This window comes from Protopterus annectens, chromosome 14.part0 (genome assembly GCF_019279795.1).
Source record: "Protopterus annectens isolate FY-2018-M chromosome 14.part0, PAN1.0, whole genome shotgun sequence".
NCBI classification, from domain to species: Eukaryota; Metazoa; Chordata; order Ceratodontiformes; family Protopteridae; genus Protopterus; species Protopterus annectens.
In genome coordinates this window covers 1,106,279,756-1,106,297,344 of record NC_056748.1, presented here as the reverse complement: position 1 = coordinate 1,106,297,344, position 17,589 = coordinate 1,106,279,756, and positions in this window count along the sequence as shown.

Genomic DNA, 17,589 nt, shown 5'->3' with positions numbered 1-17,589 from the left:
GATATTGCCAATATCCTGACAGATCAATTTAGTGCCAACATCACCCCCCCTCTCACCCCCTAAAGGGCCTATCTCAATACCAAAAGATTGCCAAATTCCGATAATCACGGCCACACAGGTAGAAACCGTACACTCCAAAGCAAGGAATACAGCATCCATGGGACCAGATGACATCCCAGGCTGTGTACTACATGAACTACAAAATGAACTGGCATCTCACCTAAGTGTCATGTTTAATCATAGCCTCACTTCAGGCTTCGTGCCCACTGAGTGGCGTACAGCTACAGTTATCCTGCTCCACAAGGGAGGATCCGCCTTGGATCCAGGGAACTACCATCCCATCAGTCTGACAAGCCTGATCTGCAAGAGCATGGTACGCATTATCATGGAACTTATAAACAAAGACATTGGCAAATTTCAAACACTGGGTCCCACCCAGTTTGTGTTTGTGAAGGGCCGATCTTGTCTCCTGAATCTGACTGACTTCTTCAAATCAGTCTCCAGAGCTGTGGACGAGGGTAAGGTGGTCCACACAGCCTATCTGGACCTCGCAAGGCCTTCGACACCATCCCTCACTCTGGAATCATAGATAAACTTACTAAACTGGGCATAAATCCCTACATCACTCAATGGTTTGCCAACTGGCTTACTGATAGAATCCAGACTGTAAAAGTAGCGACTCCAAATCCAGCTCCAGACAAGTGACAAGTGGAGTACCTCAGGGTTCAGTCCTGGGACCAATCTTGTTTAGCATCTACTTCTCTGAAGTACAAGCCAACACTAAGGGCCTCTGGTTAACAAAGTTTTACCCTAACTCACTTAACCCGCCACTAAACCTACAGTCCGTCACTATCGCACACTTACCCTACCCGCACCCTAACCCTAACTCACTTAACCCGCCACTAAACCTAAAGTCCGTCACTATTGCACACTTACCCTACCCGCACCCTAACCCTAACTCACTTATCCTGCCCTTAAACCTAAACTCCGTTACTATCGCACACTTACCTTACCCGCACCCTAAGTCCGACACTACCGCACACTCACCTTTCCCCGCACCCTAACCCTAAATCCCTCACTATCTCACACTTACCTGTCCGCTCCCTAACACTAAATCCCTCACTATCGCACACTTACCGACTCGCGCTCACACGTTGCCCATGTCGGTGTTTTGGCTGTCGAGATTTCACCTTGTCGATCATCTCTCTCATCGGTCTTCTCGAGTCGGTCTTCTGAGCGTCGGTGTTTTGGCGTGTCGATCAAGTCAAGGGGACCCATATATATATATATATATATATATATATATATATATATATATATATATATATATGTACACACACACACACACACACACACACACACATACATTTATATATAAAAAATAATTTAAGTGGGCATTTCATCTATTATATTATATTATAATATATTATATCTTCTACTTCATTCACAGTTATTTCTACTAATTTTACTATTTATTATTTCCTTTTTATTCATTGTTATGTAGTTATAATAATAATGGAACTTTGAGTTTATGTTAACATTTACTTGCTTTACATGGTTTTAATTTGAAAAGTACTTTATTTTAAAACAGTGATATAACTGAAACCAGGGCCAATTGGATATTACGTTTTGTGTCACATGACCCATAGGAGGTTATTTTGAAAGTTGTTTGTGGATAATTTCTTGTCTGATGAAGTTGGATTAAATGTTTTTGTACTAAAGCACTTACAATTACATTTTTTTGGAATGTTAAGTTACTTCTACGCTTCCCTGTTTTGAGTTTTCTAAGTTTCTTTGTGTGTCATTCATGTTTCTGTTGGATTTTAATCATTCAAAAGAAATTTTGCAACTGCCCTTTGCTTTCATACATTACCTTGCCCAGAAAATCATAAACACATTCTATGCGCATCTAATGTCTCACTCAAAAGAAAATAAAAAAAAATAAATAAAATATAAAGGCCACAGCAATATATTTCAACTTGCTACTGTTAGACACACACACACACACACACACACACACACACACACACACACACACACACACACACACACACACACACACACACACACACACACACATATTCTTGCACAATATACCAATAAAGCATATAATTTTTATTTGACAATAATCATGTCACTTCCATATAATTCCATATGCATAGTGCCGCCTCATCCCACAACATAAAAGATGGACTCCTCCTGTCAACGCCATCAACACCTCTGGTGTATATAAAGAATGTCAAAGAGACCTGCTGTTTTCGGACAGGTGTAAGCTCGCCTTTGACCCCAAACCAGCTGTAGAAATGCTTGTTTTACATGAATCATGCATTTGCCCTCTACTTTCATACACAACTTGCCCTCCAAACATAGGCACTTTCTGTGAATATTTATTGTGTATCAAGACAATATGCCTTTCATGTTATACACAATTATTGTGATTGTGAAGAAATTCAAAGATATGGTGGCCCCAATAATTAATTTACACTTGTTCATAGACCTACATAATGCCCCTATGTTTCTCAGTGTTTTCACAGATATCCTGCCTCCCTATCTCCCAACCAAAGGACAGACAGCTTCTTTGCAAGTGCTATGGCATTTTGAAGGTGAAAGAACAAGTGCTGTCAGAAATGTGTCTAAACTTGTGGATCTCAGACACTATGCAGTAGTTAATAATACAATCAGATATACACGTTTTATGATATGCATATCTAACATACCTCATAAATTAAGGCTTAACAAGAAAGCTGCTAATTGAGTAAGCAACTAGCTATAATTCAAACAGTGATTTTTAAAGTTTATTTAAATTCTTTTAAGTTGCGTTCAACTTAAGTTTGTATTTTATTTAACAGAAACCCATAATTAGTATGGGAATGGAGGTAGCAGCAGCTCTCATCCTTCCCACTTCTTACCACCATTTTCCCACACAGATCAGTGTTACCATTTATGAAATGGAAATAATACTGCCATTCATGGGATAGTCTGGATACTTACGATCTTGCTGATAGACTAAGTCAGTTAATTAGATTTTTTTAACACCAATACCAGTTTTATGTGTGCAGGTGTATAGCTCAGTTCCAAGTCATCATCCTCATCACATTTATCTGGTGACCTTACAACTCCAATAGTATAACATGGCATGATGACCAATTCCAGGAGCCAAAATAAATAAATACATAAATAAATAAAAGTAACAGCTAATGTGGTGAAGTTAAGGTTCTCAGTTGTTCCACTTTTACCATAATATGAAACAAATTCAATATAGTTATTATTCATTCTGTGATCAGAATGCACTAGAAATGCTGACAGACTCATTTTCTAGGATGACAGGTACCCCTCATGACATAGCCATGGATGCCCACGCTTTGGAAAGAAAACATTTCCTTTCTATAGAGACTGTAGACTGAAATGTTTATTTTCTGTGAAATAACATTTTATTCTATTTTTAGTGAACTGCAAGTCAGTGAACTGTCTTTTGAAGAATAATTTTCAGGCAAAAGAGCTATTCCTTTAACAATATATATATGAGATAAACTCACATGATGGGATGCTTATCCATGGGTTAGTATCATATTATACAACAACCCCCAATTAATATTCTAAAATGTGCACGCTGATTGGTCAGTGTGCATGTTGTAAATCAGAGTTGTACTAATGGAAAAAGGTCCGGTCGACCAGAATTTTTCCATCAGTATAACTCTTTTTTTTAAAGCAATGGAGAACGCAAGATCTCCGTTGCTTTTTACACACTGTCTTGCTATGTTAAACAAGTTTAACATAGCGAGACAGCTTTAAAAAAAGTAACGGAGCTTTTCCTATCTCTGTTGCTTTTTTTAAAGCTGTCTCACTATGTTAAACCCATTTAACATAGCGAGACAGTTTGTAAAAAGCAACGGAGATCTTGCTTTCTCCATTGCTTTTGCCCACAGCTCTAATGTACTGCGTAAGCATACGCATGCACAGTACATCAGAACTGCCGCAGAATACCAGACTGCGGAAGGGCAGCAAGGAGGCATTATACAATGCCATTATTTAAGAAAAGTAATTATCTTTTTTCTTAAATAATGTCATTGTATAACAGCAATAACCCACTTCTGGGTGTGGGTAATGCTGGTTTTACCCACGGTTGTCTTTGTTTGGTCACTCAGGCTTCGCCCTCGTGACCAAACCACACCAACCATGGGTAAATCCAGCATTACCCACACCCAGGCGTGGGTTATTGCTATAATATCTTATTGGGCAAATTTCACATTGTTTGCTATGTTGTATAAAACATAGGTTCTCAAATCTCAGAAAAATCCTTGAAACTTCACCAGATACCAGAAAGTTATTTTGAGCCTCCTTATTCAGAAAAAGCATTTGCTGTACTTTAGAAAAGTCTCACAACTCATCTCTCACAAAAAATGTATATACATTAAATAATCAAGATTTGGCTTTGCAAATTATTCTTATTGTTTTGTAGCAGATATGTGAATTTATTGGCTGTATGCTTTCTGAATTTACCTGAACCCACATAAAATTAATACTGAGTATATTCATTTATTTATTTATTTGCATTTATGCACTAGGAAAGTCCTGGTAGAAAAAAATATCCTTTTTCAGCAGAGACCTAGGGAGAAAAGCTCCACAGAATACAAACAAAATGTAATCTTTACAAACCAAATTATATGATTATAGAATTATAGGGATATGAGAAGATAATGTGTCCAGAAGAGCACTGGATAAGGGTTTACATTTGTAGGCATACTGTTAACTTCAGAAAAAAATAAACTAATTCGGGTTGCATAATTTCTTCTTCTAAGTTCTCAGCACTTATTCAGCCTTGCTCAGGCTTCCTCTGCAACAGTGCTAGGCTTCCTCACTGGGATACTGGCCTCAACATTTGAGTCAAAATGATTCGATAATTGTATTTTGAACATTTATGGCCATACGACTGTTTCAGCTGTCACGTGTTACATTATGTTTGAAGATTTGTATTGTTGTTAGGTAATGTTTTTCTTTCTACACTTCCGTGTAACAGTTTTTTTTCACAGATTTTCCTTTGATGGTGTTTTGCCCAAGAAATCCACTAAGTAGATTATTAACCTCTAACTAAAGAAAGATCATAGGAGGTTACTAGGCTAATTGTCTTAGAGCCTTTTTAAGCAGACCTCGATGCTTTGCCAGAGATGGTCTTCATCTGTCATTCCTGGGATTTTGGTTACTGGCTAAGGCTCTTGGCACCCCATAGTGCTTTTTTAGGCAATGTCACAAGAACACAATTCCCAACATAAAAATACCCTCTAAAAACAATGTCAAGGTTATGCTGCTAAATGCTAGGAGTCTAAATCAGAAAATGCACTCACTGAAAGCAGTCTTCACCTTGGAAGATGCTGACATTTGTGCAGTCGCTGAGACCTGGTTTAATGCTGTGGAGAGCACCCCAGCTGTACCAGATTACATTTCCCTTCACATGTTCACACCACAAACTAAAGGAGGTGGTGTATCAATATTCATTAAAGATAAATACACCTCTAGATTGGTTAAACAGCATGATTCCCTTGAATTATTTCACTTGCAATTGACTGTAGGTAAGACCTCTCGTCAGTTCATTGCCAGCGATAGGACCCCCTCCATGAATCAGGACACCCACTCAGCCTACTTGGATCTAATTGAGTCACTCAAGATACAACCAAACACCCTGGTTTTGAGTGACTTCAATTACCCATCCATTTACTAGGTAAATTACATGTGCTCTAGCTCACTTGCCTAAAGGTTCCTGGACTTTGTTAACTCCAGTGCCCTGAAGCAGCTGGTTGACACACACACACAAGGTGCTCAGAGATCCTGGATTTGGTGCTCACCAACATGGGGGACCACTGCAGCACCCCTAGTATGTGGCCATCCCTGCTGAGATCTGACAACAAATCAGTCTCTCTAGAATTAACTATAATACAAGTCCTCCCCAGCAACAACTAGAAAAAAAAACTTCTCCAAAGCCAATTACAACCTCTTATTTGACAGCATAAATAGCTTCATAGCCCCTCTCCCCACTGATGGAACAGACACCTATGCTGAGTTATAAACCAGTGCTTTATATGAGCACCTGTACAATTGTATTGACTCTTGAGATAACCAAAGCAAGATCTTCAAGGAAAACCAAACCTGCCTGGTGGACAACTGCCATTAATAGGCTATACAATAGCAGAGAAAAATTGCTGTCTACGAGTAGGAAGGAGCAGTCTCAAAACTGGAAAGCACTCCATCTTCAACTTATACAAGCAAATAAGACTCCTAGTAGAATCCTCCAAAGGTAGCTACAAATCCAAGTTAGCTTACCAAACTAAGGACAAACACAAGGTGTTCTTTAGTTACATCAGTAACCTCAAAGGTAGGGCCCAGATTTGGGCTGAACTCATAGTTAATGGTACTACATATATAGAACTTGGGGATATAGCAAACCTGTTGGCTAACAGGTTCAGTGAAAACTTCACTCCCCTGTCCCTGCCACATATACCCCAAAGTATCCCTAACACCTGTCCCCCACCTAGTATCTCTGAGGAGCAGGTCTTAAACTCCCTCTCCAAGGCCAAAAGTACAGCCTCTGTGGGACCATACAACATTCCAGGCTGTGTTCTACATAGGCTAGAAGAGGAATTAGCATCACCATTGGACATACTTTTCAATCACAGCCTAAGCACTGGCTTTGTCCCAGCAAAATGGAAAAGAGCAACCATTGTCCCTTTGCACAAAGGGGGAGTATCCATAGACTCAAGGAACTATACCCCCATTAGCCTGACAAGCCTTATCTGCAAGGCCATGGAATGAATCATTATGGGCCTTATTAACAAAGATATAGGAAATTTCTAAAAGTTCAACCCCACCCAGTTTAGCTTTGTCAAAGGGAGATCATGTCTGTTAAACTTGGTGGATTTCGAGACAGTCAGCAAAGCCTTAATGAGGGTAAATCTGTGCATACAGCCTACCTAGACTTAGCCAAGGCCTTTGACACAATCCCCCACTACAACATCATTGATAAACTCACCCAGCTGAGTATCAATCCATATATTGTCAGGAGGGGTTGTAAATTGCCTCACTGATAGAACTCATATGGTCAAAATAGGGGACTCCACCTTTTCCAGCAGATCTGTATCCAGTGGTCTTCCACAGGGATCAGTTCTGGGACCCCTACTGTTTGGAATCTACTTCTCCAAAGCACAGGCTAAAACTAAAGGACTGTGGCTGACAAAGTTTGTGGATGACTGCAAAATGGGAGTGATCATTAAAACCCCTAGCTATGTCAACATCCTTCAAGGCCTTATGCAAACTAATGACTGGTGCCAAAGTCATGGTCTTAAACTTAATGCAAAAATATGCATCATCATCCCCTTTGGCAAGGGTAATGTTCCTGCAAATTACCACATCAATAGCAATACCCTAAACACATAGTCAGTGATGAGAGATCTGGCCACACAGGTCGACAGCAACCTTAACTTCGAAAACCATGTCTCCACAGTGGTAAGAAAGGCATTTTATATTGCTCATCTCATAAGTAAGGGGACTACCTCCAGAAAAATAGAGGTTAAATCTACCTGTACTCTTCCCTCATCAGGCCAATAATAGATTACAAAGCTCCCTTTGGTATGTTTCTTTCCAAACACCTGCAGCAATTGGAAAGACCACAAAGGTTCCTTACAAAGAAAGTTCAGGGTCTTCAAGATCTGTCTTATGCAGACAGACTGAAATCATTGTCACTTTACTCTGTGTCATACAGACTGCTTAGAGGCAATGCATGCCTTGCATATAGAGCAATCTCTGACCCAGCTTTAATGGAAAGGCTGCACATTCACAAGTCAAGTAGCACATGGATTACTCACTCAAAGAACCTTAACCTGGTATGTGACATCAGCAGAACTTGCTGGAGAGACAGATTTTTCTCACAGAGGTTGCCCCACCTTTGGATCAAGATTCCTATTCATATTAAAACAAATCCCCTCATTGGCCCTATTTAAGCATAATTTAAATGACTGGATGGGTAACCTGAAATTCACCCTGGGGTTTCACCTGTGTCCCTCTTGAACAGGGGTAATACTTGCTGATTTAGTGTCTGCTTGAACCAGACGCCCTTTTGAACATGGGTTGAACTTGGCTAGGCATGTAAGGGCCCTGGGGCCATTAGCATAGTAAAGTCCTATGATCCTATGCCCCAATTTTCCCAATTATCATTGCCCAGTGGCTAGAACAGTTTAGTATATGCATGTGCCTTAGGGCATCTACAAACTGCCCCTGTTCATAAGGGCCACAGGTGACAAGCCAGGGTTGAACTTGTGATTTCCCATCCATTGGTCCAAACTCCATATGAATGGGCTTAGGGAGGAGCTGTCTTTCACATAAATGGGGATGCCCTCTGTACCTATAGTCATGACAGCTGGCCACAAAGCCAATATCCTGGATCAGAACTACATCAGTAAGAGGCTTCATATTATTACCCTACATATGTCAGATGGCTATCATGTACTCAGTGGTCACTCCAGTATTCTGCCAGCTTTGTTTATCAAAATCAGTCCACTGAAAGAAAAATGAAAAATCAGTTGAATAAAAGAGATGAACATTTAAGCATATTATGACCGTATGATAAGGCACATTAATAAAACCTGAATTTTATATTTCCGATGCTACAAGTTGTTAAATTCATTGAGGTTTTTGCTGTAATTATTTTATTTATTCTTAATTTCTCACACACTATATTAATGCACTTTTCATAACACCAAAGTAGTGAAATAAGGCAATGGTATTATATCCATATTTACCTTTTGATTTATCTTTTTCTAGCTCCTTAAGTTATTCAGTGGTCTTCTGCTTCAGAAAATCAGAAAAATAAAATAAACGCTTGCAGAACATACATAAAAACTGAGAAATCTTCTCACTCATTTCAGCCTGACAACACTATAAATTTACTAATGTAAATTCATCATAGATGAATAACGTGTATAAAAATGAGAAAGGTTACTGTTTTGATCTGACTGAATGATCAACATTATATTTACTTCTGCATAAATAATATTAACATTAAATTGCATCCAGTACAGTGATATATTTTATTATAAGAATGAAGTCTGTATAAATGCATGCCTAAGTATATTGTTACAGCAATTGATAGCACCTTGTATTGTATTATTAGTTGTCATAAAAGAGATTTAAAGAACTTCTGTCATATTTATACATATTTTAATATATCCTATCATTATTATTTGTTCAACCATCCAGATGTATACACAGGAACTATTTATTCCATCATAAATACAATTTCAAAAATCCTATTTGCAAGTTGCACAAAATCCAATTTATAAACTGTACAAAGGCACTTAAGGAGGTAACTCATCTTTGACAAACTTCATTATTGTAGCTTGGAAGTCTTCAGTAATGCATTGCTTTTAAAATGTATGCATATTTTGAATATAATATTTTATGGAGAAATTCTGCAAACAAGACTGAAAAATAATTTCTATTTGGTCGTCAGCAAAAAGTCTTAACTAGCTCAACAGTACTGAGGAATACACGAGTTACAGGTAACACAATTGTTACTCATACCATCTTTCCAGAGACAGCTAGTCTGCCTTCTGGCTAACTCTTTGGTGGAGCATTTGATATAATAAAAAAAGCAATACCTATGTCCAGTCTTATATGTTCATAGGTTGGTACTGCGCTATCTGCCCGAAGGCATATATTAGCCCAGCCATGTTGTGCAGTATTCACCGCCCCTTTAGTAGTTCCCTAGACCCTTGTACTAGCAGCTAGTACCCTTGGCCCCTATCTAGTAGTGCTGTTGGTGTGATCCCTGGTGTGAACTTTCTGTTACCCATCCACTCATCAAGGTTCCTCTTGAAGAGTGATAGTGAGGGGCTTTGTCTTATGTAGATCGGGACTCTGTTCCATAGTAAGGGAAGTCTCTGCAAAGGAAATCTATCCCTCCAGCATGTTCTATTCATTGTTGTGTTGAAGTTTATATCCCTAGAGCGTGTAGCTCGAGTAGATTTGGTTTTGCTAAGATGGAGCATGTTCAACAATTCTGGGTTGGACATGGCTCTGTACGTTAGACAGAGATCATCTCTGAGAAAGCGGTATGCAACAGAGAACAGTCTTAGCTTTTTCAATCTTGCTGCATAGGGCAGCTGTTTGAGGCCAGTAATCCTCTTGGTTAGGTACCTCTGTGGTCTCTCCAGCTGCTGGAGATGTCTAGCCAGGTACATTCCAATTGGTGCATTGTACTCAATAATAGGTCTGATGAGGGAAGAGTAGAGGGGCACCACTACATCCTTAGATCTTGATGCGAACCCTTTCGTGATCAGATGGGTCACATAGAAGGATTTTCTAACCACTTTGGCAACATGGTTATCAAAGGAAAGCTGACTATCTACTTGGGTCCCTAGATCCCTTATTTCTTCTTCAGATTTCAGAGGATTACCTCCTATATTGTAGTTTGAAGGTACTCTGTTTTTTCCAAAGGGGATTACTATGCATTTTTTTGCATTTAGCTTGAGACCATGGCTTTGACACCATGCATCAGTCTCATTTAGGCCCTTCTGGAGGATCTCCATGTCAGCCAGAGACTCTATTATAGCACCCAGTTTGCAGTCGTCCGCAAACTTAGTCAGCCACAGCCCTTCCGTGCTTGCCTGTACTTCTTCGAGAGACTGTCCATGTCCTTGGCGTGGGGAATGTTTTTACATAGCACAACAGAGAAAGACACAGCACTCCCTTACAGCATTCTTAGGAGATGGAACTTCATGTGTGATTTGCATATGTCTGCTTCTTAGGTTCATAGGTTCATAGGTTCATACTAGGCTATCTGCCCTGGGGCAATTATAAGCCTAGCCCGATTCTGTATGGCTTACGCCACCCCTTGATTTGAGTATACTGTGCCCTTTTTAAGGTTTAGTTTACTGTGCCTCTGTCTAATAGTGACACGGGAGTAATCCCTGGGACAAACCTATGATCCCACATCCACCTATCGAGATTCTTCTTGAAGAGATTCAGTGAGGTGCTCTGCCTCACATGAACTGGAATTCTATTCCAGAGCGAAGGGAGCCTCTGGGTTATGAACCTGTCCCTCCAGCAAGTTCTATTTATTTCTGTGCTGAGGTTCAAGTCCCTCGAGCGTGTGGCTCTAAGGGATTTAGATTTACTGAGGTGGAGCATGTCCATTAATTCTGGATTTGACATAGCTTTGTATGTCAGGCATAGATTGCCTCGAAGTAGGCAGTATGCAACTGAGTAGAGCTGGAGTTTTTTTAACCGAGCAGCATATGGCATCTGTTTGAGACCCTTGATCCTCTTGGTGAGATACTTTTGGGGTCTTTCTAATTGCTGCAGGTGTTGGGTAAGGTACATCCCAAAAGGGGCATTGTATTCTATGATGGGCCTGATGAGGGATGAATAAAGGGGCATGATTACCTCTCTTGATCTAGATGTGAAACCCTTCGTGATGAGGTGGGCTATGTAGAAGGTCTTTCTAACCACTTTAGCAATGTGGTTTTCAAAGGAGAGATTGCTATCAACTTGGGTCCCCAGGTCCCTAATAACTTTCTCTGTACTTAATGGGTTTCCGCCTATGTGGTAATTTGTGGGCACATTGTTTTTGCCAAAGGGTATGACTATACATTTTTTGGCATTTAACTTTAAACCATGGCGCTGGCACCAGTTATCTGTCTCTGTGAGACCTTTTTGAAGGATGTTTGTGTCATCTGGAGAGTTGATTATGGCGCCCAGTTTGCAGTCGTCTGCAAACTTGGTGAGCCATAGTCCTCCCACGTTTGCCTGTACCTCGGAAAAGTATATACTGAACAAGAGTGGTCCCAGGACAGAACCCTGTGGGATGCCACTTGTGACCGGTTTCGAGTCTGACATGGCTCCAGCAACTCTCACTCTGTGGGTTCTGTCTTTGAGCCAGTTTGCGACCCATCTTGTGACATAGGGTTTTATATTTAAGCTGGATAGCTTATCTATGATGCCAGTGGGGTATTGTGTCAAATGCCTTTGCAAGGTCCAGATAGGCTGTGTGGACTACCTTCCCTTCATCTATGGCTTTGGTGACTGTTTCAAAGAAGTCAACCAGGTTCAAAAGGCAGGATCTGCCCTTGACAAAGCCGAACTGGGTAGGATCTAGTGTCTGTAGGTCCCCAATGTCTTTGTTTATGAGCTCCATGATGATCCTCTCCATAGCCTTGCAGACTAAGCTAGTCAGGCTTATGGGGTGATAGTTTCCAGGGTCCATAGAGGCTCCACCTTTGTGGAGTGGGACCACTGTTGCTGTACGCCATTCTGTGGGCACATATCCTGTAGTGAGGCTGAGATTGTATAGCTGTTTTATTTGAGGGATTAGTTCCTCTTGGAGTTCATGTAGGACGCAACCTGGGACGCCATCTGGTCCCATGGAAGCAGTGTTTTTTGCTTTGGAGAGGGCAGCCTTCACCTGAGCATCTGAGATGTTTGGGTGGCAGCCCTCTGCCGGGATAGATACTTGCTCTTTTGGGGGGGAGGGGGGGAGAAGTTTGCACTGAACCTGTCTACCAGGATATTGGCAATGTCTGTGGGTTCAGTGTATTTTTTGTCGTTTAGAATCAACTCAGAACAAGTCTAGGAGTTGCATCCCAGGTTTCTAACATAACTGAAAAAAGCCTTATGATTGTCTTTGGTGTTCTGTGCAATTTTTCTCTCGAAGCTGGCCTTGGAGGATTTTATGAGGGATCGTAATTTTTTGCTAGTACTGATCAGAGATGCCTTCCCTTATAGGGATTTTGCTCTATCATGTAGTAGCTTCCACCTTCTGTTGTACAGTTTATTTATGGCAGGGGTCCACCAGACTGGACGCCTGCCTGTGGATGATTGGGTCTTGGTTTTGTTTGGGATAGTATGATCCATGCATTCCTGGAGATGTCTGTAGAATGCATTTATATAGAATTCTGCAGTTTGGGCCGTAGTTTCCACTGGCCCTGGGGCCTTGAAGGATTCCACTTCAGTTTTGAGAAGTGAGAAGTTCGCTTTTGAGAAGTTTTTCACTGTGGTTTTCTGGGCTGGGGGTGGGGTCGGGATGTGGACATCCAGTGAAATTAATTTATGGTCTGATCTTACCAATGAGGGATATACTTCTGGTGTGGAGCATAGAGTCCCCATGTTGGTAATGATCAGGTCTAGTATGTTGTCCCCTCTTGTGGGAGTGGTGACTAGTTGTTTCATAGCATTTGAGTTTATAATTTCCAGGAACCTTTGGGCTAAGGTGCTGGGGCTTGAGTAGTGCTCCCAGTCAATGTTTGGGTAGTTGAAGTCGCCCAATATAATGGTGTTCGGAGAGATCTTCATGTTCTCCAATGTTTTCAGGAAAGCCGAGTGGGATTCCTGACTTTGAGAGGGTGGTCTGTAGGATGCTATAAACTGAAAAGCAGTCTTGCCCACTGTTAGTTGCACATGGATGGTCTCCGATACTTCGTGCAATGCCACTAACCTGGAGGTGTGGATATCTTTGATAAATATGGAAACTCCCCCTCCTTTTGTGGTTCGGTCCGGGTTTTGGGGCCGAAAAGCATGATATGAGGTATAGCCTGGTAGTGCTGGGGTGCTCTCTGGAGCCTTGAACCAGGTTTCTGTCACTGCACAGATATCAATGTTCTCCATACTGAGGAGAGCTTTGAGTGTGTGCATCTTGAGATTAAGACTTCTGGCGTTTAGCAGCATTACCCTTAGTTTCTTGTTCCTTGTGCTGTCTATGAGGGTGGGTTTGACTTTTGAGCCTTGCCTAAAAAAGGCACTATGGGGGTGGCAAGAGCCTTTGCCAATATCCAAAAGCCCAGTGGTGACAGGTGCAAGCCATCCCTAGCGAAGCAACGTGGCTTGTCGAGCATGTCATCCCAGGCTGACAGACACTGGATCCCCTTTGAATGACACCAAAATTTTAGCCAATTGTTAAAATCGATCATTTTGTCTTTGTACTGTGGCATCATTCTAGGTGAGGGTAAGATGTTGCTGAAGGTCAGGGTCATACCAGCCTGGGCTACATGATCAGAGAGCTCCTCTATGTCTCTTTTCATGTAGTCCAGGGAGGTACGTCTCAGGTCATTCACATCAGCATGTACAATGACTGAGTCATATTTGTATTTGCTTTGGAGTGACCTGAATGCTTGCGTTATGTGGCGGATCCTAGCATCTGACAGGCAGCTCACCGTGACCTTCTCTTTGTTCAGCCTGGTGAGTGGGACATCAGTGTGTCTGACAATAGAGTCACCTATTACAAGAGTATCAGGTGTGTTATTCAGCCTTAAGGGCTGTGGCTGCTTGGCACACTAACTTTGTGGGTTATGTGTTGTGTGTGTTTTGTTTTGAGGTAGCATTTGCTTGGATGTCTACTTTGGAGGTCTCTGTTGCTTAGGTAGATTTTTATTTAGAGCCTCCGAGTATGTTTTTGTGTATTTATGTGTTTGGTTCGCTGATGTGGTGGGACTATGTGATACTGGAATTGTGTTGTGTGAGGTTACCTTCTCCTCTTGACTGGTTACACCAGTTTTGAGATGAGATAGCTCAGCCTCCAGTTTGTCTAAATAGTTGCATCTCTCACATATATTTGAACCTGTTTGGAGGAGGAGAGGGTTGTCCATGTACATGAGACAGTTGTAACATTGCCTCAAAATTCCCAGATTCACCAGCTGGACTGGAGAGGAAACCATTGACTGACCTTTGGACATGCTAGAGTAATATAGGGAAACTGAATTTAAGATGGACCAATAGAGGACAGGGTAATCGTAGAGAGTATAAGAGTAAGTAGTGCTTATGGTTTAATAGTGCTATCTTGTAGGATTACTTAATTGGACCAGTGAAGGGCCTTAGAATGAGAATATGGTGTTTAAATTGAGAGATAGAGCAGTTCTAAGGGAAAAAGTGAAGAGCAGACTTTGTGGAGCCAGGAATAGTTTAAACCCAATTAGGCGGCGCTGCCCGCTGTTGCGCTATGCACAAAAACACGCAAAACCACAGTCTTGAAAGGAATATACACACACACACACACACACACACACACACACACACACACACACACACACACACACACAATTGTACTGCAACACAGAAGGTTCTTACAGAGGAGGGATGCCAAAATTAACTGGTGGTTTTATGACTCTTTTTGTCAGGATGTCATAGATTCAAGTGAACTTGAATATTTAACTGTAGATTTCCCAGTGATTCCGACAATATTCGGAATCCCTAAAATTCACAAAAATATGAACAATCCTCCATTTAGACCAATAGTAGCTACTAGAAATTCTAAAACAGAACCTTGATGTGTTTAGTAAGAAAGCACTAATTAATAAGCGACATATTTTAAAGGATTCTTGGCACTGCCTGGAGTTACTTAGGAACACAGCGATTGAAGATGACTATATGTCCATCACCACTGACTTTGTCAACTTATTTACGGTTATTCTGCATGACATTGGATTAGAACTTTTTGGTGAATGTTTATTAAATGATGGAATTCACAATGTCGTAACTAGTTTTCTGGATATTACGCTTCTTAAACAATTAAGCCTTGATGGCTTTAGTATTCTTAGATTTAGGCTGCAATGAACATGATGAAACAGGTAACATGGTTCTAGTTTGCCTGGAAAGTAGTCTTTGAGCAGGTGAGCCAAGAATATCATCACGGGTATGTTTCTGAGATTAAGTAGATTCAGGAATACATCGGTATTGTCACACTTTGACCTTTCAAATAATTGCTTTGCACTGCATGTTCAGCTAGACTATTGGACTGAGTATATTCAGGACTACTAGTGACACGTGCAAAGTCCCATTCTTTTGAAAATTTCTGAAACAACTGGCTAGTGGCGTGAGTACCATTGTCAGAAAAAAGTTTGTGTGGACTAACATGAACTGAGAAATGACATTTCAACTTAGTAATAACAGCAGTGGATGTTAGGTTAGGTAGTAGATCAATCTCAAACCAATTCGAATAAGATTCTACCAAAACTAAGTAGTGTTGATTACTCTACTCAAAGATATCACTTGCTACAATAGACCAAGGTAGTTCAGAAACTGGACTTAACTGAAGCGATTCTGTTATCAAATGTGATTTAGTACTATTTCATAATGAACAAGAAGAAAGAACTCAATGTATTTCAGTAATGAAGGCCAGAATACTAATTCTCTTGCTCTTCTTTAAGTGCATGTCGATGCGGACCCTGGCTGACCACGATGCAAAATCTGGATATATTCTTGTTATAAGGAAGCAGGAACAACAATTTTAGGACCTTTGAAAATAATGCCATCTTCTATCAACAATTCATCTCTGTACAGAAAATACATTTGTCCTTCAGGTGGTACACTAGATTGATTTGATGACCATCCGACATTAATATAATGATTGAGCTTCTGTAAAATTGGATCAGTGTGATCTCTTAACTCATCAAGTCTAGCTGTGGAAAAATTACACACTGACATCACATCAAAGTCAAAATTCTCTGTATCAAGCTGTTTTGTTGTATTTCTAGGTGATCTGGATAAGGTATCAACCAGATAGAGCAATTTACCTTTTGTGTAGACCATTTTGAAATTGTGCTTTTGCAATTTGAGCATCATTCTTTGTAATCTCGCTGGAGCAGAATGCATAGGCTTCTACTGAATAATAACTAGAGGTTGATGGTTAGTTTCAGTCTAAATACCTGGACCATGAATATAATCGTGAAACTTGGAACATGCAAATAGTATTGCCAAAAGCTCCCTCTCAATCTGAGCATACTGCATCTCAGTTTGGGTTAGTGTTCTAGATGCATAGGCTACTGGTCTGCCCTCTTTAAGTATGACTGCAGCTAGACCAAATTTTGAAGCATCATAGGAAAAAGTAACTGGTTTATTCACATCATAGTATATTAACATAGGTGAGGTGCCAATTTTCTGCTTGAGGTCTTCAAATGCCTTCTGGTGCTGTTCCAACCATGATCATGCAACATTTTTGCATGTGAGTTCTCTTAAAGGTGCTGTCAACTCACTGAAGTCTGGTATACAATTGTTAAATAGTTGACCATGCCCAGACAACATTGTAAAGCTTGTTCATTATCTGGTGCTGACATTTCAAGAATAGCTGCTTGCTTAGTTTGGTCTGGTCTCAAGCCTGCACTTGTAAACAAATGTCCCATGTACATAACTTCTGGAAGTCTGAATTTGCATTTCAGAGGATTCGGCTTCAAGTTTACTTCACGTGCACTGTCTAGAACTTTCATGAGGTTTCTGTCATGCTCTGCTTCACCTCCAACCAATATAACCTGAAAACATGTGTTCCATTGCACGCTGAAAAACTTCACATCCAGCATTTACTCCAAATGGCAACCTTAGAAATCAGTATCTGTCAAAAGGAGTACCAAATGTAGTTAGAAATGAGGATTTAAGATCAAGCATCACTTGCCAAAACAAACATTTTGCATGCAAAACAGAAAATACAGTGGTATTCGGTATTAGATCTGCAACTTCTTCAACTGTGCACATTGGATGATACGGTCTTTTTAATGCTTTGTTCAGATCTCTTGGGTCAATGCATATTCTGATTTCATGCGAGCCTTTTTTGTGAGTGGCTAC